At 39.1% G+C, this 4,732-nt stretch overlaps 1 long non-coding RNA gene across 1 annotated transcript; it reads right to left on the bottom strand.

The window, feature by feature from the left end:
- Positions 1-424: 424 nt before the first annotated feature.
- On the bottom strand, positions 425-3,265 carry LOC120569520. Its single transcript, XR_005640883.1, has 3 exons — positions 3,194-3,265; positions 1,805-1,952; positions 425-658 (listed from the first exon to the last, which is right to left on the bottom strand). It is a non-coding gene; the product is annotated as an uncharacterized LOC120569520 (long non-coding RNA).
- Positions 3,266-4,732: the final 1,467 nt, after the last annotated feature.

Genomic DNA, 4,732 nt, shown 5'->3' with positions numbered 1-4,732 from the left:
GGAAGCCCGGCGCGACGCAAAGGCGGAAAGAAAATCTTCGACTGGGGGCGCAAAGGATAAACCCATAAACCCATGGCTTAGAGGGCTACGCCTATACTCATAGAATCTGGAGTTACAATAACGTAACTATCGTACTAAATATTTGAAAACACCCAGATCAAGTATTAAAGTGATTTTTTTGTTTACAAATGCATTGAAATTGTTTTCATTGAATTAAACCAATTGACGTACTTTTCTTGTTTCATGCTTCAGTTGATGTTTAATGTTACTACAGGTGCACATGTGGACATTGTGAGTGGATGCCGCCCGAAGTTGAATTCCTGTTTTTCAACACCAAGACGTGTGAGGGCCCACAGCAGAGAAACAATTGCCAACAGAAGCATATAAATGTTCAATTCAATTTTATTTAAAGAGGACCCAACAATTCCCCCAAGAGCAAGCATTTGGTGTGACAGTGGCGAGGAAAAACTTCCTTTTAACAGGCAGAAACCTGGGACAGAACCTACTGTTCTTTAGTGATATGAACTGTAGTAGAAATAGTCCGATAATAACAGTTGCAACAACCTGAGCTCTGACTGGCTCAGCGCTGAGATCCTCTGGAATGGTGATCTTCTGCAGCTCTTCAGTAAAAGGTGCTGGGTCAGGGACAACACATAGCCTGTGGAATGAAAGAATTATGTTTTAATTTATTTATTTTTTTATTAACATGTAATGTTTAATAGCAATTTACTGAATGTATATGTGACCCGGTTTGTTGTACAAGACAGACAAATATTAGCCCCCGTTTAATATTTGAACTGATTAGAACCCAAGGACTCAAAACATAAATAAAACTATTTTATTACTTCTCTGTATCTCTGTCTGGTCACAGGGTCATTTGAGTGCATGTGTTTGAATGGGTGAGGTTGTTCCTGCTAAGCTCAGCATGTCAGCAGAAGCGCTCTAGGCTTTACAATACACTGGGCATCAGTAGCTAATGCTGACAGTAGAAGTAATCGCACGCCAGTCCATGAACGCGCAGTTTAAGTTGTTATCGCTACAGAGAGTGATCCTGACCTGAACTGTATCTGTATTTTTACAGAAATAAATGTTTAATGTAAAATCATTTTAAGTGTAACATATGAATTAATTATTTTGCAGAGAGAAACTGTCATCAACAAGAAAGGAAGGAAGAGATAATAATAGAAATATGACTAATAAAAATAATAGCAATACGATGCAAGATTTGGCATTAACGAGGTAACTTCAGGTTCAACCCAGGGTTTTGTGTATCACGACTGTGGATCACTTGTTATGAAAGATATAGATTTTCAGCGGAGGTAATTACGTACAGGGCTATTTGTCGGCTTCTTGAGCCGTGTGTTGCGGTTTGAATTATGTTGTTATATAATTTATTTGCTCTCACAATATCTTACCACTGTTGGGGTTGCAACTAAAATAATAGTTTAAAGTAGTTTATGGAAAGCACAGTGTAATTATGGTCAGATCTTGGTCCTGACTGATGGGGAAGTGATATTAGTAAGCGTTGTGATTTGCGTGTTTACAGCGTCTGTTTTTTTTTGCCAGCTGTCCTCCTGTTTTAGGAAGCAGCGACTGTATTGCTTTTTGCCTGTAAAACCGTGTCTGTGCTCTTCATATTTATGTAGAATTATAGTTTGCTCTTCTGATGTAAAATATGCGGCTCTGGTAGATGTGTGATTGTACCTGCTCTACATGAAGTGCCCTGAGAAAACTTCTGTTATGATTTGACACTATCAATAAAATAAAATTGAATTAATGTTGCATGTTGTGATAATTTACTTACAGAATGTCGGCTCAATCTTCCTTCATTTGAGGAGGTATCCCCATTTGTTCGCTTTAGGGAAGGCCAGTTTAAGGTCAGGATCTCCCGGAGCACTTTTGACTGTGGCCGGTTGGCATTCTCATTCAAGTGGGATGCTGAGAGATAGAGTCTGCAACAACAACAATGCAAATTATGTAATGGGTGTGTATTTTATTACTCCAATACATTGTACAAAGAAAGAGAAGTCTACACACTGTGCTAAGCTACCTGAGGAAATGGCACAGATCAAAACTTTTTTTTGTAGTTTTTTAAATAATCTGGTCAGATAGTATGTAGACTGTGGCTCATTTGAAATAGCAGTAATAACAAACATAAAATACTATCATGATACATAAATAGGGTTGGGTATCGTTTTTTTGTTTTTCGATTCCGGTGCTAAATCGATACTTTTAAAACGGTGCCGGTGCCTAAACGGTGCCTGACCCGGTACTTTTCAATAAAGTTAAGAAAAAAAATAAGGGTAGTAAACAACAGTCAGTGACTTGTTTATTGCTAAGGCCATGGTCAAAATTAAAGATTTAATAATAATGTAATAACTATAACAATAACTTATTTCACCAGTAAATTGCTGTTGAACCCCAGATGGGAAAAGGGTATTTTACAATTACTGTGAATGCACCATGAGGCTACCTGTTTTAAGTGACTGCACCGTCAGTGTTGTTTAATTCCGACAACAGCAGCTGCAAGTGAACGCACCATCTGTGTTGTTTAACTCCGACCATATAAACATACTGTATATCTATGAATTGCGACAACGGCAGCTGCTGCTGCGCTGCAGAGCAGACTGTTACATCCCGCTGTTGAAGTCCTCCACAGTGAAATCCAGTCACACTTTACACTGTTTAACGTTAGCTGTCAGCATTTTACCGGTGTTTAATCCAGCTGCTAGCTAAAGGTAGGCTAACGTTACGTGCTGTCAGGTGTAGTATAAAGTCAAGCACCGAAATGAGGCACCGAAACTTTCGTTCTTATTCAGTCTCGTTACTACCGTTTACGTCGGCACCGGTTCCCTATTGGCACCGAGTTTCGGTACCCAACCCTATACATAAATACATATCATGTAGTGCATAGGACAATATCTGTATACAGTCTCTAAGATCAATGTTCTATGTCTGCCCACATTATGTACTATATCTCACTGATAAGGTTCCCATATTTGTTTCCTCTTTTTTTTTCCTCTTTCAACTGCAATGGGAATATACTGTAAGGTCCATAGATATATAATTTGGGAATAACTATTACCAGTAATCATTCAAATGATTACTTTTGACTTATCAGCTTATAAATACAAATGTAAATAAAATACAACAACAGGTAAACTAACATTTACAAAAATTCAATTTCACAAACCTCTGCTTAGTACCTCTGAGTCTTAGTAGTGTCCTTGGATAGTTGGGTTCCAACAGATCTTTTAGGAAGGGGTCAGTCTGGCAGCCATACTACCCCGAGAGGTACTGGCCTGGGAAACGTGTAATGGCTCCCTAAGAATAAATTCAGATATGTTAGGAAATGGGAAGGAGACAGTGTGATAGTATTGCAAGTCATAAGACATTTCATTTTTCATTGTAGGCATACAACAAAAAGTGTGGTAACTCAGAGACCAGCAGCAATAGAACACAAGAAAAAAAACATATGATGAGGTAGCGTCCTCTATCTACTATAACATACATGACAAATAAAGGCACTTGGATGAGTCAAATAACACTAAACAGTGGCAGTGCAAACAGTGCATTATAAGAAGGTATTTAACAAGTTAGATGCAATACAGATATATGTGAATATAATAAATAATAGGTAACTACCTAGGTTAATCACATGTAGAGCTTATAACATATATTGCAATATATACTGTGTAACATCATCTGTCTGTCAAGGAAGACAGAAGAGAGAGAGAGAGAAAGGAAAATCAAAAGGGTTGGCAAGCAGGGGACGCATTGCACAGAATCGGTCATGTATATCAATAAGGTAATCATTTATTTGTATCGTTTATAACATATTAGTGTACTTTCTTGCCAGATTCCCCCGCCAAGAAAATACTGTATATCAGACGCTGCAAATGGCGAGCAGCGGCGCGGCGTCCTGTCCCCACGCCAGGGTGGAGCAAAAAGCCGCTAAGCCTCCAGGGGACTTGGGGGCGCCTCCTAAAAAAACGGACTTGAAACCGGTGAGAGCACCAACACCGATACGCTGAGGATACGCGCTCCGCCATCTTGCTAAAAGATGATGTGATGCACTCACACAATCAGTCCCAGACTATCTCTAGTTTCCTCTTGGCCCGAGATTAACAATATTACAAACAAACTATAATAGTAGGCGACATCACTGTTGTTTGCTGTATCAAACGTTACTATACAGTTAACTTAGCTACAGTACTAACTTTAGTTAGTTCAGTAGCCAACTAGGTTATATAGTTATAATGTGCACAGTCACCCACACACACACACACACAGGGATAAACCATATGTTAGCTAGCATGCCACAGCCAGCTAGCTAACGCAATAATAACCAATTCAATGTACCAACCATTAGGAAAAACGAAATTATCAACTCTGTTAGTAATCTACGTTATGAAATTGTTTTTTACTCACCGTTTCAATGCTTGGGAGAGGGTCCTGAATAGTGGGAATGGATCCTTTCATCAACAGTAGTTTTGATACGACATCATATAGCCCCTGATTCAGTACGAACTGCGGTGAGAAATGTGCAGTTCAGTAGCTAGCTAGCTACATACAGTAGCTAGCTGAAAAGCCTGACTCGGCACAGGTTGAGGCAAGTCTCCAAAAATAAAATCCATCCACCTGTCAGCGACATCTTTTTCTTTTGGAAGGCAGTGCAGTGATGTATTTCATACTACCACCCTGGAATGATGCATTTCTTATGGTCGGTTTT

This window comes from Perca fluviatilis, chromosome 12 (assembly GCF_010015445.1).
Source record: "Perca fluviatilis chromosome 12, GENO_Pfluv_1.0, whole genome shotgun sequence".
Lineage (NCBI taxonomy): Eukaryota > Metazoa > Chordata > Actinopteri > Perciformes > Percidae > Perca > Perca fluviatilis.
The sequence above is the reverse complement of the archived record's forward strand: the minus strand, read 5'-3'. Positions and strand labels throughout refer to the sequence as shown.